The sequence below is a fragment of the Bombina bombina genome, chromosome 7 (assembly GCF_027579735.1).
Source record: "Bombina bombina isolate aBomBom1 chromosome 7, aBomBom1.pri, whole genome shotgun sequence".
In the NCBI taxonomy this organism is placed as follows: domain Eukaryota; kingdom Metazoa; phylum Chordata; class Amphibia; order Anura; family Bombinatoridae; genus Bombina; species Bombina bombina.
Genome location: NC_069505.1, coordinates 89,196,612 through 89,223,031, shown reverse-complemented (window position 1 = coordinate 89,223,031; position 26,420 = coordinate 89,196,612).

Genomic DNA, 26,420 nt, shown 5'->3' with positions numbered 1-26,420 from the left:
GATTGCCTATCTTTTAAAACAATAACAATTCTGGTGAAGACTGTCCCTTTAAGCTGCTTTTTTGCAGGTGTTAGGTTTTTTTCATCCGGCTCTGCCCCATTGATACCTATAGGGAAATCGTGCATAAGCACGTTTTAGCAGCTCACCGCTAACGTAAGCAGCGCTGGTATTGAGGTGAGACGTGGAGCTAAATTTTGCTCTACGCTCACTTTTTTGCGGCTAACGCCGGGTTTCTAACAACCCGTAATACCAGCGTTACTGTAGGTCAGCGGTGAGGGAAAACTGCTCGTTAGCACCGCACAGCCTTACCGACAAAACTCGTAATCTAGGCATTTGTTTATGCCCAGGCCTCACTTATACTGCTGCAGCATTTGGCATCAGTGTCACAATCACATGGCAATTCCTAGTTAAAAAATATTGGTTAGTAATAAAAAAATAAACATTTGATTTATACATTGGGACACAATATAAGTAGGTGACTGGCTAAGAGTAACATGGCTATATTGTTTCACTAAGATCACAATTTTAATATAAAAGCATTGTTGATTTTTTTCAGAATTTAAAAATAAATATTTTTTTATTTTTATACTAGTCCTAAAGCCCGTTCACACGGGCCATTTTTTGCAGGGTACAGCGGTCCCACCCCTTGCGCTCTCTCTCTCCCCCCTTTCTTTTGCTCTTTCTCTCCCCCTCTCTTTTGAGCTCTCTCTCTCCCCCTCTCTTTTGACCTCTCTCTCCCCCCTCTGTTTTGCGCTCTCTCTCCCCCCTCTTTTGCGCTTTCTCTCTCCTCCTCTCTTTTGCGCTCTCTCTCCCCCTCTCTTTTGCCCTCTCTCCCCCTCTCTTTTGCGCTCTCTCTCCCCCCTCTCTTTTGCGCTCCCCTCTCTTTTTCTCTCTCTCTCTCCCCCTTCTCTTTTGCTCTCTCTCTCTCTCCCCTCTCTTTTGCTCTCTCTCTTTCTCTCTCTCTCCCCTCTCTTTTGCTCTCTCTCTCCATCCCTCTCTTTTTCTCTCTCTCTCCCCCCCTCTCTTTTGCTCTCTCTACCCTCTCCCCCCTCTCTCTCCCCTCCTCCCCTCTCTCTTCCCCTCTCTCCCCCCCCCTCTCTCTCTCTCTCTCACTCTCTCTCCCTCTTTTTCACCTCTCTCTTTCTCCCCCCTCTCTCTCTCTCTCCCCTATCTCTCTCTCCCCTATCTCTCTCTCTATCTCCCCTCTCTTTCTCCCCCTCTCTTTCTCCCCTTCTCTCTCTCTCTCTCCCCCTCTTTCTCTCCCCCCTCTCTCTCTCTCCTCCCTCTCTCTCCCCCCTCTCTCCCTCCCCCTCTCTCTCTCCCTCCCCCTCTCTATCCTCCCCCCTCTTTCTGTATCCCCCTCTCTCTCTCTCCCCCTCTCTCTCTCCCCCCTCCTCTCTCTCTTCCCCCCCTCTCTCGTTCTCCCTTCTTTTGATCTCTCTCTCTCCCCTTTCTTTTGCTCTCCCTCCCCCTCTCTTTTGCTGTCTCTCTCCCTCTCTTTTGCTCTCTTTATCTCTCCTCTTGATCTCTCTCTCCCCTCTTGATCTCTCCCTCACCTTTCTTATGTTTTCCCTACCCTCACTCTCCCCTCTGTTGAGCTGTTTTGAGCTCTCAGTCTGCACGGCCTTTCACGGGCCCGCCCAGCCCCGCCCCCTTCATGGCCTGCCCGGCCCCGTCCTCTTCATGGACCTTCACACTAGGCCCCACCCCCTTCACGGACCTTCATGCTGGGCCCTGCCCATGCTCGGTCACGCCCCCGCCCATGCCCAGCCACACCCACTTCTGCTCGCACCACAGATCAGGTAGGGACTGTAAGGCCTGGTGTGTTTTTCCTCGTGCTGTCTCTACTACGCATGACAGCTTCGGACAAACACACTTGGCCTTTTATAGTATAGGATGTATGTGGATGTGCTCCAATTTCCCCTGTTTTATTTGAAGAAAAAAATAAAATAAAATAATACATATATATATATATATATATATATATATATATATATTATATACAGTATATATATACATTCAAAGATAATTAATATAGAATGTTTTATGCTTAACCTTATAGTACTATTTAAAACTTTTAATAAACCTTTGAGGTATTTGTTTCATAATATACTTTACAGATATTTGACATTTGACATATGACCCAGATTGGGAAATCTTTGGACAACAAAACAAAAAAAACAAACAATTTAGATAAATGTCTTAACAATGACTAAGGGAGTTGGTCCTTCATGTTCTGTCAGTAAATATACTGACAAAAAAAAAAAACAATAATAATTACTATTAGTGTAGGGCAAACACTTACATCTTAATAAAGAAATGTACATGGAGACAATAGACTGGGAACCTTCTTGGCAAGGATAGATCCAGAAGCATTGTTTTTGTATGATGTTCTCAGTCATTCTATGGTATTACTTAGTCATTCTCTGGTATTACTTACTGCACATGCCGGAAGATCATTCTTCTGAAACCCCACTCTGCTACTGTGAAAGCCTCCCTTTGAGTCTTATAATCTGTTTCTTGGAACCACAATTTTAGAATAATCTCTCTGATAAGGTATACACTGCTTGGTTGAAGACATGACTTAGGAAATATGCTTCCAAATGTTAATACTTTTACTGTAATAATTGGTTGGGAAAAGTTAAATTCCAGTTACTGAGAAGGAAAGCAGCAGGTTTAACCACAAAGTTATGGAAATATAGTCTTCATTATTCACAGCAATATATCTCAAGATATAAAGATTAGGCAATAACAAATATATCTAACCAGTTCCATATCAAGCTAAATACCTCAGTTGAGGTGTTTTCTCAGAATGCTGAGAAACATGGTACCTTCTAAGAGATCTGCATGTCCAGGGGGGCTTCACTACATGTATTTTATAATGTGTGCCAAAAATATATAAATAAATAACAGCTTCATGATGAAGCCAAGCAAAAAACACCCTACAGTAACCCAAAGATTATGAACAAAGCATTGGTGTCTGCCTTAAGAGAGAGGACGTATGAGGGAAGAGAAGAAGGTTTCTAGCTAACTTCTAGTGTCATGAAGCTATATGTCCAATATTTTATGAGTCGATGATTGGGTAATTTAATCTTATGTTGTGTATTAACTATCACTTGTCTTTATCAGATATGACGATCCTAGCAGTAAAATGAAGAAAAACTGTCAGTGCTGCGAAGAATTAGAAGTGAGCAAACGGCAGGTGGTGGTGGATTGCCCTAACCAGAAACCTTTAACCTACAAATATATATATGTGGAAAGCTGTTCATGTAAAATTTGTGAAAAATAGCCCTTGAGGCAATGCCAACTGAAATGTTACACAATATATATTATACCAATGAGAGTACTTGTAATACTCTTTCTGAAATAATGTGTTGATCTGATATTTCATATATTGTGGTGTAAGCCATGGAGATAATTTGCAAAAGCTACACTTCCTTGACCAACCTTGGACAATCATTTATTTTCTATTATCATGTTGTAGATTAGATTTTTGTTTCCATATATTGACAGCATTTAGTCTGTTTCAAATTATGTATATCCTTTGACACAACACTTTCCATAAATGTATATCAATAACATTTTATTGCAAAAGTACTTTTTATATATAATTTCTTCATCTTGTAATAACATAATGTTGTTGCCAAAATGTTTAGTATATTTGCCCAAAGAATTAAAATAGTATAACAGACAACAAGCCTCTCTGTGTTACTTAAAGTACTAGTTTGCTAGCAGACATAAACATGTGTTAATACATTTGACTAAAATAATAAATAATATTAAACATTGATATCCGTTATTGCTATGAATAAAGGAATCTGCTACTGTATATGAAATACCTTAAATCTCACCTCCACCTCTACAAGTCATGTGATTAATGACAACCAATAAAGGGTTATGCAAAGCAGGAAATATGTATACATATAGTAAATTCCACTGAAAAACAATGGGTGTCTAAAGATGACATTGATACATACTTTTTATGAAGTACAGTGAAAAAAAGGGCATAAGGAAAATAGACAATTAAAAAATGTATAATGTGGAAACATAATTAATAAATGCCCCTAAATACCGGCTATAATAAAACTTCAGACAATGTTAGGTAAGCAAGGCAAGTGTTTATAAATTATATATCTTCTACAACTATGTATTCGGCAATGACCATATCATTTTCACACATTTCCAGAGAAATTATAACACATTTTACAGGGACTTGTGCACTAATTATGAATTTCATAAAGACCTTATGGGTTAAGCTGGACAGATTTAATTAAATGAACCACAAAAATAACTAATGAGTTAAAGGGACATAAAATAAATAAATTAAATGCAGTTAAACCCTGTTTTACATATGCGTGTAGGTTTGGGTTTCATGATTTTGCATGCACTTTTTTTTTTTTTTAAATGTTTTTTTTATTGAGGTTTTAGTACAAAATACAAAGAACATATATCGCCTTTGGACAACAAAGGAAATCAGATTATTATTAAACAACATATAACAACATTTGTAATATTTAGCATATATAGGCAGATGGAACCTCGTTTTTTTTTTGTGTATTAGCATACATAACTGACCAAGTGAAGATTCATTCTTAAGCCAAATGGCCAATTATTATAGCAGCTAACTCATGGTCAGATAGATAGCTCCTAATGAGCTACAATTATAGAAGAGGTGAATATACACGTTATAATGGGGGGGCGAATTTCAGCGGGTAAGCACCGCTCTTACAATGAGGTGGGGGAATCGGGCATTAGGGGGGACGGAGCTATATAGATAGACTCTTATATTCAGTACAGTAAGGTAGATTGTAGCAAGCTTAACTCTGTGGTAACCTTGAGGACCGCGCAACAAGTCAAGATATACATTATAATTAATATGAGCTTGGAACAGGCCAAAACTGATAGATAGACTATATAGCAGTAGATAATGTAGAGTATGATGTGTTATACCCCTATGTACTTAAGGTGTTTATATAGCCATATCAAATATAAAATGCAAACAAGTAATTGATAAACATAAACATTCAATGTAGAGCATATTCCCTATGCAGGCAGAGTTAAGCATTCAACATACAGATGTAAAACTTAGTACTAACGCATCATCTAAACGACAGCGAGCTTTTAAAGCAGAAGGGGTAAACATTAGAAACCCGCTGTACTAGGACGACCTGGAAAAGATATCTAAAAATCAAAATGCTCAGTATTTATCGGTTCCCTAGGCTCACAATCAAAGGGGATTAAGTGCTAATTTTGTAACACTATACTTGAACATTAAAAATATGCGACTATCTGGTATAGTAATGAACAAAATTATGATGCTATGAGACCATGGAGTGAAAGGCGGGCTTAAATGTGATGCGCTAAAGGCAGTTGGCATGAAACATCACTATGGTACCTGTGCTCGCATCCACAGTTCTACTTACAGATATCCATATATCTATATAATTATACATATAGCCTTCCTTACACAAAGAGACTATGCATTAGCGTTTGCGGCAAATGAGGTATATATATATATATAGGCCTCATAGCGCTAAATATTTACATACAAACTAGTGAGCTTATACAGGGAGTGCAGAATTATTAGGCAAGTTGTATTTTTGAGGATTAATTTTATTATTGAACAACAACCATGTTCTCAATGAACCCAAAAAACTCATTAATATCAAAGCTGAATAGTTTTGGAAGTAGTTTTTAGTTTGTTTTTAGTTATAGCTATTTTAGGGGGATATCTGTGTGTGCAGGTGACTATTACTGTGCATAATTATTAGGCAACTTAACAAAAAACAAATATATACCCATTTCAATTATTTATTTTTGCCAGTGAAACCAATATAACATCTCAACATTCACAAATATACATTTCTGACATTCAAAAACAAAACAAAAACAAATCAGTGACCAATATAGCCACCTTTCTTTGCAAGGACACTCAAAAGCCTGCCATCCATGGATTCTGTCAGTGTTTTGATCTGTTCACCATCAACATTGCGTGCAGCAGCAACCACAGCCTCCCAGACACTGTTCAGAGAGGTGTACTGTTTTCCCTCCTTGTAAATCTCACATTTGATGATGGACCACAGGTTCTCAATGGGGTTCAGATCAGGTGAACAAGGAGGCCATGTCATTAGATTTTCTTCTTTTATACCCTTTCTTGCCAGCCACGCTGTGGAGTACTTGGACGCGTGTGATGGAGCATTGTCCTGCATGAAAATCATGTTTTTCTTGAAGGATGCAGACTTCTTCCTGTACCACTGCTTGAAGAAGGTGTCTTCCAGAAACTGGCAGTAGGACTGGGAGTTGAGCTTGACTCCATCCTCAACCCGAAAAGGCCCCACAAGCTCATCTTTGATGATACCAGCCCAAACCAGTACTCTGGAGCTCTCTGCCCTTTACCAATCCAGCCACGGGCCCATCCATCTGGCCCATCAAGACTCACTCTCATTTCATCAGTCCATAAAACCTTAGAAAAATCAGTCTTGAGATATTTCTTGGCCCAGTCTTGACGTTTCAGCTTGTGTGTCTTGTTCAGTGGTGGTCGTCTTTCAGCCTTTCTTACCTTGGCCATGTCTCTGAGTATTGCACACCTTGTGCTTTTGGGCACTCCAGTGATGTTGCAGCTCTGAAATATGGCCAAACTGGTGGCAAGTGGCATCTTGGCAGCTGCACGCTTGACTTTTCTCAGTTCATGGGCAGTTATTTTGCGCCTTGGTTTTTCCACACGCTTCTTGCGACCCTGTTGACTATTTTGAATGAAACGCTTGATTGTTCGATGATCAGGCTTCAGAAGCTTTGCAATTTTAAGAGTGCTGCATCCCTCTGCAAGATATCTCACTATTTTTGACTTTTCTGAGCCTGTCAAGTCCTTCTTTTGACCCATTTTGCCAAAGGAAAGGAAGTTGCCTAATAATTATGCACACCTGATATAGGGTGTTGATGTCATTAGACCACACCCCTTCTCATTACAGAGATGCACATCACCTAATATGCTTAATTGGTAGTAGGCTTTCGAGCCTATACAGCTTGGAGTAAGACAACATGCATAAAGAGGATGATGTGGTCAAAATACTCATTTGCCTAATAATTCTGCACTCTCTGTAATTTCCCCAACATATAGTGGCATTTAACATTTGAGCAGAGAAGCAATATAGTAGTATACATTAATATGTGACCACAGTAAATTAATAAATCATAAACCAGACCGGAGCAGCTAGTAATAGGCATATTGAACAAGGTTAGAACCAGGAGTCTAACATATAATAAGGACATGAGTAGAAAATAAACACACCAACAGTTTGGTGCAAGAGAGTCTTGAAAATATTGCAGTAGCAGACTTCCTACTCAAAAATATTGGAACATGAAAAAAGAGTACCACGGCCACATCTTGTTAATAATAGCGCCGCCCTGAACAAGATTCAACTAGTGCAGTAGAATTAGACTATAACACAGGATATGTTATTGGGCTTAAAAGAGTGTGTTATTAGCTAACCATAAATGAGCAGATATATAAGTCCTAAGGTTTAGCTACTAAAATTATAAGGCAGAGAATATCAAGCGCTGCCTGTACATTACCTAGATAAAACTTATTATGATACATGACACTAACAGCATCGTATTAGGTATTTTCTGAGTGCAGGGTGAAAAAAATAAAGAAAAATAAATGCAGTCCTAATATGCAGATATATATGCAGACTAATAATTATAGATATCTGCTATAACAGGGTGAAGGAAATCTGTGCATAGAAGCCATAGGGGGTGTCCTAGGCAGCATATACGCATCCACTCAACTTATACAGTAATATAACTTGGTGTTAGAATATAACCAGAATAAGAGGATACCATAAATGAATCCATTATCCTTTGAATAGATAATAAGCTATGCCTTAAAGACCTTGGTGAAATTGCAACAGATATGCTTAATGGTGACGTTATTGCCAAAAATATATTTACCACTGTAGGAGGGTTAATAGCCTAATTGCTGCTAGACGACATCTTATATTATGTTGAGTTTATACTATAGGTGAGAGTGTGCTTAGTAGTATTATACTAGTGGAGCAATACAAAAAGGGGGCTAGTATATTGTAGAAAAGAGCCCAAAATGTTTATACTACATTTATAGGTATGCAAGCAGGGCGCAAGGGACATTGATAAGCAATTATAACACTATCGCCTAAGGTAACTTTGTAAGTTATACAGTTAGGTAACTAGTTATATTGAGATCAGTGAGTAATAAATGGACCTCTACTGGCTATTTTATTTAGGCGGAGGGGGGAGGGTATGTACACTGACAAAACCTAAAACTTAAGTGGCAACTATTACTTAAAGTGTGATATCCATCATCTGTTAAATTTGCTGAAACTATATCATAAAGAGGAGATCCTAGGTGGCTCTATTGTACATGTCTTTAGAAGCATTCTAATGAGGGGAGAATAAACTCTCCCTAGAAATTAGTATGACATGTATATGTGTACTTGATGCTGAGTTATATACTCCAATGAGGCAGCACCAATCATGTATAGATAGAGTGTGACAATATAAAAATGTTAACATAAGCAGTGTGAACTTATCTCTTTGTTATAATCTCACATCCCCATTATTCCGGGTGAAGCTCTCAGTAGGTAATACAGGTTTTAGTGCACAGTAATACTTAAGGGAGAAACAGGAGTTAACACACAATAGTCCTAAGTAAACTGTTGAACTAAGTGAATAGTGCAAAAATAAAGGGTGACACCATTTAAGTGATAAACCAAACATAAGGGACCCTCTCGTCAGGAGAGTCAAAGACAGGACAGTACAATTGCAAATCTATGTCCCATAGCATGAACAGAAGATATTCAGTAGCAGCGCTACTAGAAATGTCTCAGAGATATGTAGCCTACAGTTTGTGCTTGTGTGGGTTCTGAATCTGGGCCGGTACGGGTGTAGTAGAGAGCTTGGGGGGGGGTTCTCATTACCCCACCCCTGATCTAACAGGGGGCCTTGCTAGGGTCTCAGCATGGGTCAGTCTGTGAGGTGAGTAGCCATGCCCGGGAGCAAAGGGAAATGTAAATGGAGTCGCTTCCATCTCGGCAAGCTGCCTGTCCGTGGTAACCGAGATACATGTGCCAAATTCTTTGCGGCCATAGATAGTCTTTCCTACTCAGTGTAATGAGGCGTGGGTCATTACTTCTACGCTCCGCTTAGCACTCAGTTCAGGGTGCGCGTTCATCTTTGCGCTCAGCTGAGCCCCTACTTCTACTGACGAGTCTCTAGGTGAACCAACCAGCATAATGGCACTCTGTTGCACTGGTTCAGCAAAAATAGAGTTGGGCTGCAAGGTACTGTAGTGTTCGTCTGTGTCTAAGGAGCTATACTGCCAATCCATGCCTGTCTGCTTCGTCTTCATACAACGGAGGCCATAACTGTCCTTATTGGGTGACTCTACCTGGTCCTCACGATCAGCCTTGTGACTTTGTGGTGGGTCTAATGCAGACCCTTCAGTTTCTCTCCCGACTTCACTCGCGGCCTTGTAGTCTGTGGTTTTTCCATAACGGCCCTCAGGTCTGCAACCAGAGCCTGCTGGTGTAAGGCCATAGAGTTTAATAAATCTGCCAGTGCATCACGGATTTACCTCTCCATGCTAATGTTGAGGAGGTATCAAGGTTATAGGCGCAATTTTTCTGACGGTCAATTTAATGCGTAGGCTACCAGAGGAATGTTGTTACATGCTCAGCCGCGGTCTCAGCTTGCCGTTAGGCCTCAGTGTCACTTTTATATTAAGTATGCTTTTGGTCCCAAAGTATCGATCCGGGTCCCGGTGGGTCAGATGAGCTAGAAAGTGAGGTATTTGCACACTTAGAATACCATAAATTAGTATTTTGACAGCTAGCTTTCAGGAGCTATAGGATGGTGCGTCCTATCGTTTAGGCAGTTGGCTCCGCCCCCCCTGCATGCACTTTTTTAATTTAGTATTTTTGTGGTCACTCTTTTAGACTCCATTGAAGTCATGTTGCGAAACTAAAATTTTGCATTCGCGAACGGCGGACGCAAACTTCCACAACTGTTCGCGAATGGGCGAACCGGGCGAACCGCCATAGACTTCAATAGGCAGGCAAATTTTAAAACCCATAGGGACTCTTTCTGGCCACAATAGTGATGGAAAAGTTGTTTCAAGGGTACTAACACCTGGACTGTGGCATGCCGGAGGGGAATCCATGGCAAAACTCCAATGGAAAATTACATAGTTGATGCAGAGTCTGGTTTTAATCCATAAAGTGCATAAATCACCTAACATTCCTAAATTGTTTGGAATAACGTGCTTTAAAACATCAGGTATGTACACTACTGTTACACCAGATATGAGTTGCACTGGGGTGACGCTGTGCCCTGGCAGGCAGGCACTTAAACGCACACGTGTGAAGGAAACTAACTGCTATTATTTAACACAGTCAAAAAAGTTTTTTTGTTTTTTTTAAATCTACACTACTGTTACATCAGATATGAGTTGCACTGGGGTGACGCTGTGCCCTGGCAGGCAGGCACTTAAACGCACACGTGTGAAGGATCCTGACTGCTATTATTTAACACAGTCAAAAAAGTTTTTTTTTTTTTTTTAAATCTACACTACTGTTACATCAGATATGAGTTGCACTGGGGTGACGCTGTGCCCTGGCAGGCAGGCACTTAAACGCACACGTGTGAAGGATCCTGACTGCTATTATTTAACACAGTCAAAAAAGTGTTTTTTTTTTTTTAAATCTACACTACTGTTACACCAAATATGAGTTGCACTGGGGTGACGCTGTGCCCTGGCAGGCAGGCACTTAAACGCACACGTGTGAAGGAAACTGACTGCTATTATTTAACACAGTCAAAAAAGTGTTTTTTTTTTTTTTTTAAATCTACACTACTGTTACACCACATATGAGTTGCACTGGGGTGACACTGTGTCCTAGCAGGCAGGCACTTAAAAGCACACGTGTGAAGGAAACTGACTGCTATTTTTTAACACAGTAAAAAAAGTGTTTATTTTTTTAAATCTACACTACTGTTACACCAGATATGAGTTGCACTGGGGTGACAGTGTGCCCTGGCAGGCAGGCACTTAAACGCACACTTGTGAAGGAAACTGACTGCTATTATTTAACACAGTCAAAAAAGTGTTTTTTTTTTTTTTTTTTCAATCTACACTACTGTTACACCACATATGAGTTGCACTGGGGTGACACTGTGCCCTGGCAGGCAGGCACTTAAACGCACACTTGTGAAGGAAACTGACTGCTATTATTTAACACAGTCAAAAAAGTTTTTTTTTTTTTTTAAATCTACACTACTGTTACACCAGATATGAGTTGCACTGGGGTGACACTGTGCCCTGGCAGGCAGGCACTTAAACACACACTTGTGAAGAAAACTGACTGCTATTATTTAACACAGTCAAAAAAGTGTTTTTTTTTTTTTTAAATCTACACCACTGGTACACAACATATGAGTTGCACTGGGGTGACACTGTGCCCTGGCAGGCAGGCAGGCACTTAAACGCACATGTGTGAAGGAAACTCACTGCTATTATTTAACACAGTCAAAAAAGTTTTTTTTTTTTTTTTAATCTACACTACTGTTACACCAGATATGAGTGGTGGCACTGGGCAAGTGGGCACAGTATACGCTGTCAGCCTGACACACACGCTGGCAGGCAGGCAACTACAATTAGATTACACAGGGAAAAAAAGCAGCCCTAAAAAGGGCTTTTTGGGGTGCTGTCCTTAAAGCAGAGATCAGATGAGTCCTTCAGGACTGTAGTGGACACTGAATACACTAGCCTAGCTATAGATTTCCCTACTAAATCAGCAGCAGCTACACTGTCCCTCCTCTCACTAACAATGCAGCTTCCGAATGAATCTAAAATGGATGCTGTCCAGGAGGTAGGAGGGTCTGAGAGGGAGGGTCTGCTGCTGATTGGCTGGAATGTGCCTGCTGACTGTGAGGTACAGGGTCAAAGTATTACTCAATGATGACAAATAGGGGGCGGATCGAGCATCGCATATGGTCGCCCGCCGCGGCGAATGCGAACATGCTATGTTCACCAGGAACTATTCGCCGGCGAACAATTTGCAACATCACTACTCCATGGGGATAAGAAAGGTAAATTTATTCAATGGGGTAGATTTATTATATAGCAACAAGTAATGAAACAGTTCATTCAAAAAAACATTTTTTTTTTAAAAGAACACTCTATGACATACTGGGATACAGTATTTCCAACCTGCAAGGTAAAAAATCAATTTCAATGCCAATAATTACACTACAGGTTTGTAAATTATAGTATTTCCAACTACAATTCCAGATATTGTTAATTGACTTTTTCCTCAAATTCAAATTTAACACTCCTTCACTGGAATTTAATTATTTAAATCCATAGATATGCTCCAAACAATTTACTGGTGTCATCCATGTATGATATCCAACAATGTGATGCTAATATGTTTTCCAGTAATTATTTAGCTTATCAGTGGCCAATAGATCACTTACTTGCAGTTGAAATAGCAACAATCATTCTCCACAGACCATATAGTTTTAAAGCCTACACTGAGTACTCACAGTTGTTGTACCACCATCCTTAGTTAGAGGTATGTTTAATGAGGGACAAATCCCCTTTGGCGCAATGCCCCGCAAAAGGCCCTTTTAAGGGCTATTTGTAATTTAGTGTAGGGTAGGGCTTTTTTTATTTTGGGGGGCTTTTTTATTTTGTTAAGGGGATTAGATTAGGTTTAATTATTTTAAAATTTTAAAAATATTGTAATTATTTTATTATTTTCTGTAATTTAGTGTTTGTTTTTTGTTGTACTTTAGATAATATTTTTAAATTTTAATTAATTGTATTTAGTTTAGTTAATTAATTTAATTATAGTGTAGTGTTAGGTGTAACTGTAACTTAGGTTAGGTTTTATTTTACAGGTAAATTTGACTTTATTTTAACTAGGTAGTTATTAAATAGTTAATAATTATTAAATTACTATTGCATCTATTTAAAATAAATACAAAGTTGCCTGTAAAATAAAAATAAACCCTAAGCTAGCTACAATGTAACTATTAGTTATATTGTAGCTATCTTATGGTTTATTTTATAGGTAAGTATTCAGTTTTAAATAGGAATAATTTAGTGAATTGTAGTAATTTTATTTAGATTTATTTAACTTATATTTAAGTTAGGGGAGTTAGGGTTAGACTTAGGTTTAGGGGTTAATAACTTTATTATAGTGGCAGCGACGTTGGGGGTGGCAGATTAGGGGTTAATAAATGTAGGTAGGTGTCTGCGATGTTAGGGCCGGCAGATTAGGGGTTAATAATATTTAAATAGTGTTTGCGATGCGGGAGTGCGGCGGTTTAGGGGTTAATATGTTTATTATAGTGGCAGCGATATCCGGTTCGGCAGATTAGGGGTTAAACATTTTATTTTAGTGTTTGCGATGTGGGGGGCCTCGGTTTAGCGGATAATAGGTAGTTTATGGGTGTTAGTGTACTTTTTAGCACTTTAGTTAAGAGTTTTATGCTACGGCGTTGTAGTGTAAAACTCTTAACTACTGACTTTAAAATGCGGTACCAGTCTTGACAGGAGAGGGTCTACCGCTCACTTTTTGTCAGACTCGTAATACCGGCGCTATGCAAGTCCCATTAAAAAAAGAGGATATGCAGTTGACGTAAGTGGATTCACGGTATTTCCGAGTCTGGCCAAAAAAGTGAGCAGTGAGCCTGTCATTTCAAGACTCGTAATACCAGCGGGCAATAAAAAGCAGCGTTGGGACCGGCCAACGCTGCTTTTTAACTGTAAAGCAAGACTCATAATCTAGGTGAATGTCTGTTTCTAGAGAGATATTAGTGTCTTAAAAGATATAAGATAAATCTGATGACCCCAAAGAATTTGCTAAAAAAAAATGGAAAATAAAGTCATATCATCAGCCCAATATGAAGAAAGGGGCGAGTGAAAATAAGAGACCCCAAGATGAAATCAGTACAATGTAGGATGGATATATGTTGTGTATATTGAATAAGTGAATGGTGTATTGTTCAACGAATGAATTCTGCGTGGATGTTTTGTTTCATTATAAATTTGTTTTGCAAATCACTAGTTGATATTTGACATATGATAATATAAATATAAATGCTGTGTATCAGAGTTAATAGTCACAATTGTATTAACCCCTATTCTGCTGTGTGGAATAGAAAAACAATAGAAAAACAGTGTGTGTGAAAATTACAGGGATACTCTCATAAAAGTGTAAATGTAATCTGAAATCTTGTGAAATAAATAGTCTGTGTGTATATTCAAATATGATTAAAGCTAGCTAACCACTAAAAATAAAAAGGTATTGAATGAAACATCATATCAAAATCTATTTCAATGCAAAATTGTGATAGAGAATATATACTAATGGTACTAAGCTTCAATAAAGATTTTTTGGGGTCATATGCAAATGAGAGCTAGCTGTCCCCTAAAAATAAAAAAGTAAAATATATAAAAAAAAATAATAATAAAATATATCAATAACCATGTTGGTGTGACAAAAACACCAAAAAAAATCCCAAAAGAAAAGTTTAAAAGAAGAGAGAAAATTAAAAGTGGTATGTTGGTGGGAGCTAGCTTTCCAATGTAGATGAACATGTATCAGTAGCTGTTTTAGTCTCACCATAGTTAGTAGATCATATACATATAAAAGGGTTTGTATTTATGCCATGTAGTGTTATGTTTCAATTTTACTGTATGATTAGTGCAAAAAGAGATTGAGAATATATTAAGATTATATGGTGTATTATGTACAAATGTGGGTTCTATTTAAAATATTAAAATATAAAAGGTACTTGTGTCAATTAAAAGCTGCCAGATCCAAGTTGGCGTTGAGACCCACTGGATACAAGGTTTTAAGTTTGTATATCCAGTAAGTCTCCCGCTGCCACAGCTTTGTCAGCCTATTGTAATCTGTTGATCTTGGGACATAATCTATTGGACAATATTTGAAGATAAATGGATTACCATTGTGCTTGATTAGACAATGTTTAGGTATACTGTGTTTAATCTTGGGGTTTTTTTTGCAATTTTTGCAATTGCAATGGTGTTCACCCCATCTGGTCCTGATCTTTCTCGAGGTACAGCCTACATACTGCAGGTCACATAAACACTCTATAAGATAGACTACAAACTCGGACTCACAGTTAAAGAAACCTGGGATTTTAAAAGATTCTCCTGTAACAGTTAATTTAAAAGTTTTCGGGCCTGATTTTATAAGTTTGCAAGAACCACGTCCTCCTTTCCACATTTATAAATACCACATAGACCAAAGATTCCCTTTCTTTTAAATGTAGGATTTTGTTCTTTTGTGAATTGATAAACATGTTTCACTCTCTTACTGGGAGAAAGTTTATTTCTCAAAGTGGGTGCTCTCCTATATACAATTTTTGGTTTGTTATTAACTATGTTTTTAAAATAGTGTCTCCTTGTATCACATGCCAATGTTTGTTGAGTACATGTTGTATTTTATAAAAATCAGAATTATATTGTGTTATAAACAAAATATCCTTAGTTTCAAAACCCGAATCGGACTCAACAGTCTTTCTCTTTTGTGTTTTTGTTTTTTGTAAGATGTTGGTTCTATCTAGGTTTTTTGCTCTATTGAGGGCTAGATCTAATAATGTGGAAGGATATCCTTTTTCTAAAAATCTATTATATAAAATTCTGCTTTTTTCCAGAAATATATCCAAGTCTGTGCAATTTTGTCTTATCCTTCTAAAGTGACTGTATGGAATATTATGAATCCAACCTTTGTGGTGGTTGCTGTTGTAATTTAGGAAACTATTACTGTCAACATATTTAAAGAAGGTCTTAGTTGTTATAATATTGTTATTAGGTGTCCAACTTAGCACTAAATCTAAATATTCTATATTAGTGGTTTGTATGTCCGCTGTAAAACTAATGCCCATATCGTTAAGATTGAGATGGTTAACAAAGGATTCAGCTGAGGACCTGTCTCCCTCCCATAGACAAATCAGATCATCAATATATCGGCCAAAGAAGACCAGGTTCGTCCCAAACTCCGCCAAATATATGTATCTCTCTTCAAAGAGACACATAAACAAGTTGGCAAAGCTGGGGGCAAACCTGGTCCCCATGGTCGTACCTTTGGTTTGTAAATAATAACGGTCTTGATATATGAAATAGTTGTGTTGAAGAATGTAATAGATACTTTCTAGTATGAAAGACCATTGTACACTAGGTAGAAATATATCTTGTTCAAGAAAATGAGAGACTGATGATACTCCCAAATCATGGGTGATATTGGAGTACAGCAAACTAACATCGCAAGTAATCCATAGTAGGTTTCGGTCCATAGTGGGTTTATCACTAAGTCTTTGTAGTAGATGTGTACTATCTTTAATATATGAAGGAAGTGTTATAACAGATTTTTGCAAAAAATGGTCTATATAATATGATAAATTATAGGCTAAATTACCAATTCCGGCGATAATGGGACATGCAGGGGGGTTAAGATCTATTCTTATGTATCTTAGGTAGGTGATAATAATGTGCTATGCTTAGATTGTAATCTGAAGAGAAGAGAACACAGAGGCACCAATATGGCCTAGTAATGTCTATAAACAGGATATTCAGAATAATAAAAAAGAATGTACTCACAAAGGTGAAGCAACCAATGATGTTAGAAGGGCAGGCTGGAACAAAACCAGTGGTCCAGCTCACTGTATGTGGCAAGTCTGTCAACAGGTCAGGTGGTGAGTAAATGTAGCAGTCGTTCCTGTGAGTGAGAAAGCAGAGCTACCAAAGCCTAGCACAATTTTGACAGGCAGATAAAGTAATTAATGGTTCCACTTACAGTGTGTAGCGCACCTTCAGGTGCAATATTAGTGATCTTGGACCTCTTAGTCACCCAGTAGACTGTGCTTTCACGTCAGCAGGATCCACTCTCAGCCAAAAGATGAACTCACCCAGCAGCAAGTGTGTTAATAAAAACAATAGTTTATTAAAATCAAGCAACGCGTTTCTCAGCCTCTCAGGGGCTGTTTCCTCAGGCTAATACAATAGAATAAAACATAACACACTTGATATATATACCCTTCCTATTCCTATGATAGGTTAATTGACAGCCCACCCCTCCGAGTCATATCCTCTCTGTGAGACTACTAATTAAAAAACCCAGCATGATCTGAGAGCTAATCCCAAAAATTGGTAACAGCTGAAAGTAGATGTCATTACCAAGGTAACCTGATCTAAACAAAACCGGTGTTTCTTAATATCATAATATATAAATAAGTAAATTAATCTAAGTGTTCTTTACTAATTGTTGAAATAATGTTCACAGTATGCGGTCAGTAAGTTCTATTTCAATGTGGAGATTTCTATATTTGGGAGCATTATTGATCATCCTTCTATAACCACCTACTCCCTCTGTGTATTTATGCATTCTGTGCTTTCCGCCAACGGATCAAAAACTGAACCAGTCTGCCCTTGATGTGCGACTGAAGTAGATGTCGTAGTGTGTTGTACTTAGATTAATACTTTAAAATTACTACTTACAAAGTATGAGCTGGCAGGCCTCACAATAATGTCAGACCGTTTATGTATCTCTATAGGTATTATGCCTCCCTATTGTCAAGACAATGAGTAGCGCCTACGTCATAGGGGTGTGAGATTTCATATCAGATCAGAACTGGCAAGTATATATCAATGATAGAATTACATATCACGCTACCCAATTCTAAAGTGCTTTTCAGATTAATCCTTACCGCTTAGTGCAGTGTACGCTATAAGTGAAGCGCTAAAAAGAAAAATATAAAATATGTGCTGAGCAGAAAAATTTATCAAATATTGCCGAATGAGCAGACAACTTATCTCTACATATACAAAGTAAAATAGACTTGTAAGGTTCAAAACAGACAAGGCTGACTCCCCTGTTTAAAACAAACTGGGTTAGAAGATGTGATCCCTCAGTGTATATAATGTGTGTGACAACTTCCCATATCTTAATAATAAAGTGGATGTAATAGGGGAAGTGAATTGTGTAAGGGAGGGAGGAGGGGGAACGTGTGGACGAGTGTAAGGACTATGAGGAAACAATGCATAATGATGTGGTATACAGTCCTCTAATGTTGAATAATATATGACTACATAAAAGTGTTAGCAATATATATTAGAGTTATAAAAACCAAAATGTGAGGACAATATGTGTAGGATAACAGGTATAACAACCAATATGTCATGATGTGAGATATGATCTTTGCACAAAAATGCTAATGCTTCTTGTGAAGCCATTGTCAGTCCAAAATGGACAAAATCTCAAAAATTCAGAGCAGCTATGCTATATGATTTAAAAATATATATATATATATATATATCATACTGGTCAGTGATACAAACTAACCACCCCAACGGTAATCCAGAAGTATGTATTAATATAAAGCCATCTTTGACAAGTTAATTAAATGCTCACATGTCTATATTTTCATTAAGGCCGAAAGGTTGAAGGGTCTGTAATTTGGTAATCCAATAGAATTCTCTTCAAGGTCATAAAAGCATTCACCTGGGATATGGGTACAGATTCTATGAGTAAAATACTCATAGGATTCTTCACTGTTCTGTGTGTAAAAAGAAAGTGTCTAGAAACACTGTGAGTTTTAGATTTGTTCTTAATGTTGGAAGCATGTTCGCCCCATCTTTTTGCACTTTGCGGCAAGTGCGACCTACATATTGTACCCCACATTAGCAAATCAACAGGTAAATCACAAATGATGATTCACAAGTCATAAAGTTTTTAATATTAAACGTCTTATCAGTGCTGTGGGACGTAAAAGTAGATACTTTGTGTGAGATATGTTTATACATAACACAACATCTCTTACAACACTTGGAGATTTTGTGTCTCAATAGGACCCCCCCCCCCCCAGATAAGCTAGACTGTATCACACTTGTTTAGTGTTTATCTCTTACCACTTTGCTGGGAGCAAAAGTGGTCTTGAGAGTAGGTGCTCTTCTGTAAACTACCTTTGGTTTGGGTCCAATAATGTTCTGGAGTATGGGATAATTGGTAAGAATTGGCCAGTGTTTTGTAAAATCTTATTAATCTCCCAATGATTGGAATTGTATCTAGTGATGAAGAGGGGAGGGTTAGTGTCCTTGAAGTTGTTTTTAGTCTTAGTGTTCCTACAACACAATGGGTTCTATTCTCCTCTCTGACCCTGACTTTCTTTCTAGCAATGAGATCTTGGGGGTATCCCTTCTCGAGGAATCTATCCCCAAGTACCCTAGCCTGCTCATCATAGACTTCCAGAGTGGAACAGTTTCTTCTAATTCTTTTGAATTGGCCATATGGCACATTGTTTTTCAAGCTATGGTAGTGATTACTATCATAGTGGAAGAAGCTATTACAATCTACCTTTTTTGAAATAATTTTAGAAGAAACTGCTCCATCAGGGTGTGTTGTACTTAGATTATTAGCTCCCATGTCTATATTTTCATTAAGGTTGAAAGGTTGAAGGGTCTTTAATTTGGTAATCCAATAGGATTCTCTTTTCCTTAAGGTCGTAAAAGCATTCACCTGGGATCTGGGTACAGATTTTATGGGTAAAATAGAGAAAAAAATGATATAAGAAGTTGATAATAGTGTATTACAGTACACCCACTAGATAACCAAGCTAAATCAATAAAACCTTTAAAAATTGATAAATTGGACAAAGTGGAAAAAAAAGAAGCGTGGTTGCGCCTATAACTGCTTACCCAAAAGAAGGGCACACAGATAAGTCTAAAAGATCTAAAAGATTATACAGCTATCAACTACAATACAAATCTCAAAGGATGATAGTAAAAATACACAGTTATTAAAAAAAAATATATATATATATATATATATATATATATATATAAAAAATAAAAATTTGTATATAAAATTTAATATCAAAACATAGATAATGGCATAAAGTAGATGATAAAATAAAATAGATAATAAAATACCCTAGACTAAAAACTTAAATAGATATCTCAAATATTTATTACATAAATGTTTTTTAACTAAATTCATAAATGACTGGCCAGTCAAAACAACCCCTCACTTAATGTATTGATATACTGCATCAGTAACCTATGGGAACCATTAGAGCAGTGTAAACAATAAATAAAGTGGGAAAAAATGTAAATATAAAGTTCAAATATAATCAATATAAGATCTAAATGTAAAATTAATCTAAAATATCAAATTGATCTATACAGCAAACTATAAAGTACTATATAACATAAAGGCCCTTGATTGCAATCTAGAAATATAATATCTTAAATTCAGTCTTCTAATGAAAAACTCTGCAACAGAATCAGGCATAAACTTTCTCCAGTTTTGCAAATTGTCTCATAACAAGTCTTAGCTAATACCGGTAAAAGCTCTGTAGTGTAAATCCTTTGTATGTGAAGAACGGTTGTTGGTCTAGTCTATATCACAATAAAGTCTTACTTTATAATCAAAGAATCCTTGCTTTTTAGGTAGTGTGGACTATGACAGCTCTCCTCGCCACTATCTCACAGTGTAGAGTGATACTCCATGCCAGCATAATGAGCTCAGAATGGGGAGTATTCCGTCCTGTAGTTCCGTCCCACTCCTTCGCAGAATTAGTTTACGGGTGTTGCAACCCAATCTGTCCTCAGGTTTCCGTTTCCTTTCCTGTGTACTGGAAAAAATACGCTACGCGTTTCAGCTGCCAACTGCAGCCTTTCTCAAGCCTTATGATGATGCCTTATCTGTTGCGGCTATTTATTCAGCCTTTAATTATTTAATGGATACACTATTGCTACTTGTAACTATTATATTAATCAAGCGCCATACCAACTATTTTGTCTCTATATAATCGTTAGATTATATTAACACTCCTAAACTTAAAAAGTTAAACACAGTAATTTAATGCGAAAATTCAATTAAGAATACATTTCTATGTCTCAAAATAATGATAAAAAATAAAAAATAAGAAGAAAATAAAGATAAACAAAACACAAAAACACAGTATTTCATAAAGTATTATAATGCCTACTAGAAATCTTGCAAAACAACTTTATGTTTATAAATCCCGTATTCACTTGGAGAACTTAATGACTTAATGAGTTTAGCAATATAAAACTATAATCTTAGTTTCTTTAGACCAGATATAAGTTAAAAACTCAAATAAATTAAAAGTTTCTTATAGGATATAATTGGTACGCTAAAAAATCATACATCTATAATCTACATTAGATCGGATTTGAACCCATGGTCTTTCTTATCATAGGATAACGACATAACCACTAAGCTAACCTAATAGTAATGGAAAAAATATGCAAGAAAGTTTATTTAAATATCACAGCAAATATGTGAACGCGATTTAATACTTGAAAGATATACTTAGCACATTAAAAAATCAAACACCTCTAATCTATATTAAACCGGAATTTAACCCATGGTCTTTCTGATCATAGGATAACTACCTAGCCACTAAACTATCCTAATAGTAATGAAAAAGTAACGACAAAGTAAACCAAGAGCATTCATTTAAATAGCACGGTATCTCTATGTTTCAACAACTCAATACCATAGTCTTTAATAATTTGGCAAGAGACGTGGCAACAATATGTCAGCTAGAATAGTGTTACATATCATTTACTGTGTAGACTCTAATACTCACATGTACAAAATGTTAATTTAAATTTGTTAAGAAACGTAATAAATACTAGAATAAATTAATAAATAATGAATATTAAATAATAAATATTAAAAATTAGCATTTTGGAGACATGTTATATCATGTATATAACTCCCTTAATTGTATGTTTCAAACTAAATATCAAAAAGTGTTCAAACTATTTATAATAAAATATTAGATTACAGATATATAGACTGTACTAAAATGAATCCTTAAGGGTTATATAGAATAGCCTAGAAAGTTCTAAAACATAGAAAGTTAAAAAACATATTCAATGTTATATAAAAACTCCTATCTTTAAATTCTTGTAAAAATACAATATATATTATTTAAAAAGCTAAATATAATCTAAAATACCGAATTTATAGGAACTCTTTTTTTCTGAACCATATTAATGTAAAAAAGGGGTCAAGTGGAAATCTATATTTAGTCCATTAGGATATTTTGTCTCTAGTTTATAAATCCATTTGTATTCCAATTTAAGTAGCTCGGTCTGTACGTCTCCTCCCCTCCAATCTGGATTTAGTTTGTCTATAGCTATATATTTAAAATGTTTAAGGTTACAATTATTACAGGTTAAAAAATGTCTAGGCTCGGGAAGATCTTCATTTCTTTTCTCTATAGCATTTTCTATTGATAAAATGTGCTCTCTGACTCTTTATCTAACTGGTCTAGTAGACTCGCCTATGTATTGTTTTCCGCACTTACAGTTGATCAAATAAATATTATTTTTGTCTGTGCATCTTATTAGAGATTTTATTTTATATTCTTTACCCATCACATTTGAGTGGAATGTTTTCTTTTTCTCTGAATGTCTACAGGCTTTGCATGCAAGACATGGAAAAAAGCCTTTAAGATCTTCTCCAAGCAGATCCTTATCCGTTCTTATATTTTTATGTCTTTTTAAATCTGTTTTTTAGATTATTAGCCTTTCTGTAGACTATATCTGGAGCCTCTCCAATTATCCCTTTAAGCCTATCATCTAGTTTTAAAATTTTCCAATGTTTTTTAATAATTCTCTCCACTTTCTTATTGTTATTACTGTATTGAGTCACCAATGGTATAAAAGGTTTGTCTTCTTTTTTCGCATTTTTCTTCTACCATGTACAATATCCTTTCTATCAATCTCACCTATCCTATTTATTTCTTTATCTATAGTGATACTGTCGTATCCTCTTTCGATAAATTTATTTTTGAGAATAGTTGATTGTTCCAAGTAGTCTTTTTCCATTGTACATTTTTTTCTTATTCATAATATCTGTCCCTTTGGTATATTGTTTTTCCACCTGTGTAAATGACAGCTCTCCGCATGTATATAATTGTTACTATCAACTGGTTTAAAATGTGTTTTAGTGTTAATTTTGTTATGCTCTATACAAATTTCTAGATCTAAAAATACTATTCTTTCTTTACTAATATCATACGTGAATTTTAAATTAATATAATTTTCATTCATTTTCTTAAAAAAAGACTCAAATTGCGATTTATCACCTCTCCATATAATTAAAATATCTTCTATATATCTTTTGAAGGAGACCAGTGTGGTGGTAATTAGTACCAGAATATTAAACCAAAGGGGTTGTCCACTTTTTAAAATTATTTTATTGGAAGACAAATAATATAGGTATGAAGATTAACAATTATCTATAGGCTACAAAATATAAAACAAGTCTCAAGAAATACCAAGAGCTACAAACATAAAGATACAGTCCAAATTATATGGGGCAACTCTATTTTAAACAAACCCAGATTAAGCAATATTAACTAAACATAGTGAACAAGAGAATTTATCCCAAAGTAAAATGTATACAAATGCTAATATACTCAGCCAGTTCAGTCCTCCAATGCTCTCTCTCTCTCAGTTGCTTCCAGGAGGTGAGGAAGATAAAAAAAAGTGTGTATACTAACTGTTGGCTCCCATTGTATACTTAATTCATTTAAGGTGTGTCCTACCATACACCAATCAAAAGGCTATATGGGAGTGTCCTTCTTAGACAAATACTAGGCCAGAGGCCTAGTCTATATTTTAAAATATGTTTGTAAATTTAAGAATTAACTACTTGAACACTCTAGGGATAAATTCTCTGGTTTTATGACACCACATTCCCCCACTTTAATTTCTCCTGTGTTGCCCCGTTTTCTATTTATACCCATTAATACAGAAGAACCCAGTGGAAGCGAAAACCTTATAGGAAAAATTCAACCCACCGTCCCTCCGGAATAAATCCCTTGGCGACTTGAGCTCTTCTGTACTTTCCTAGGACTGTTAACTGCTAACCTAAATGTTATACAATTAATAATAAAAACTAACTATTACTCCCAACACAATCCAAACAAATTAATACAAGTCAGAAAAACAAATTATCAGAAGATAGAGAGAAATGTGGGTGCATGACGGTGGGTTTGGCAAAGCATACTTACCTGATGAGGGATGTGTATGTGATTGTGTGTGAATTTATGGGTAAACTTTATTAGAAGAGTATGCAGTTGTGCCTGAACAACAAGAATAACACTTAAATAAAGTCATTTTGGTTCCTTGCTTTCAGCTTCCTCTTCATCTTCTTTAATATCACACAAAAATACAGTATCACAGCTGTTGTTATAACTTGGATAAACATAAGCATTAAGGAGAGAGTTCTCATTATCGGGTGTGTTTCTACATCAGTGAGTACTCCCCACCATGGATGGATAACTTCTTCTTTAGTTTTTTCAAGTTCATTATTTTGTTGCTCAAGCAAATTGCTGATGGGGCGTAGCTGCTGTTTAGTACGTTGTACTAGTTCATGAAACTCCAAAGTGAGCTTAGGAATAGGAGGAAAAAGCTTCAAAGTCCAATTCTCCCAGAGAGTGTCCTCAGTAAAATTCATGCAGTCAGTAGTGAGGTTTCCTGATGGAAAGACAGTATGTGTTCCAACATGGAGGGGTGTTGTTACTCTAACACATGTCCCTTCTTCCACTGGGCATGTCTCATCTGATGTTTTGTACTCCTTATGGCCTATGAAACAGGCCATATCTTCAATATGAATGACCTCACGTACCAGCTCAGCTTTTGTAAACTGCACCCATCCATTCTCAATGTCTCTAGTTTCCCAGGTGCAGGTACATAGCCATCGATGTTGAACTTTCTTGCAACAGCCTTCATCAATTACTACTTCTGTAATAGTTGCCAATTTTTTTGAAGGAAAATGTTGCTGGTAGGTGCTTTGGCTAAAAGTACCAATACTATGCACAAAATTCAATGGTTCCGCTTCTCCTTTCTAACGTGAAATTGCTAGGATTAGTCCTACTCTCCCAGATTCAGATTCTTCCGGTAGCCATTGTCCTGGTCCCTCAATGTATGCATGCTTTAAATTGTCCTCTGTAACTATCACACCTTTTTTCCTTAATGTTGCTATGATCTTAGTTGCATTAAGTTTTTCTGTCCACTTGTTTCCTTTTATATCATTTATAGTATCCTTCAGATCAGATAATAGTTTATTCCCGGTCATGGAGCAAAAGATGGAAGCTCCTATTTCTTCATTTTTAATGCTGTTTGAGATGTCGGCAATGTTCTCCTCCACTAGTTGTAAATTGTGGGCAATGGTGTGTATGTCATCTACATTGTCTCCCAACTTCTCTACAATAAGTGAGTCGGCTACTCCACCTGTTTTCATGGCATGGCCAAAACCATCTGTCAGAGAGTTAATTCTGCTATTAAGTCCTATGATATCAGCTGAGTTCCACACACCTAATCCGGTTCCGTCTCCTCCCAAAATTGTTGCTATGGTATCTCACTTGTCCCTTCTCATTGTGTCTGTCCACTCATCAATAATCTCCTGTGTCCTTCCTTTGAACCATTCACGCTGCTGTCTTGAGCACCTTAAAGGAATCATGAAATAATTAAAATCTAACATTATGGGGTAATATGTCCATCCTACACCTTGTACCACAGTTTCATGTGTAGGGACTACAATGATTCCCCTTTTTGGCCATGGAATTCTTATCTGATCTTTACAATTTTCCCTTTTCTGTACTGAAAGTGTTACCTCATCTACTGTTAATACACACCCCTCTCCAGTGTTAAGATTGCATTTCAATTCTTTATTGGGATGTGAAGCTATAGTGGCAACCTCCCATTCACCACCCTCATTTAAAGATATGTTGCTTACTATGATATTAATATGTTTATAGTATCCTTGGGAGGTTGAAGTCAATTTCACACAATCTATAAATATTCCATTAGCTGTTACCTGCCCATTTCTAACCACCCAGTTCCATTCTTGTCCCTTGGTCACATTTATTGGTGCCCTAAGAGCTAACCCCATACTATCATTTGGCAACATGAAATTCAAATGTAAGTCACCAATTTCTTTTACTTTTAACTCCCTCGGCCAAATAAATCTATCTGCCTGTATATATCTATCCTCTATTCCTTTTAAAATAAGTCCCTTATATGCTGTATCCTCTGGTCTAATTGGTGGTCTCCCTTTTCCCATTCCGATACAGTTTATACTCATCAGTTGTGCCAGAAAAAGACACCATCCTCCTTGGCTAGGTTTCATTTCTTCTGAGCTCAATCTTCTGACGAGCCTGTGAATAAACTAATAATTTGTAATTAGTGAATGGGGAAATATATTTTTCTCATTCTCTTCTTATTTCTTCTGTATTTCCCTGGGTGAAAGAGAGAGAAGATAAAAACACAAAACACAAAACAGGACCAAAATATAGTTAGCATATAAACA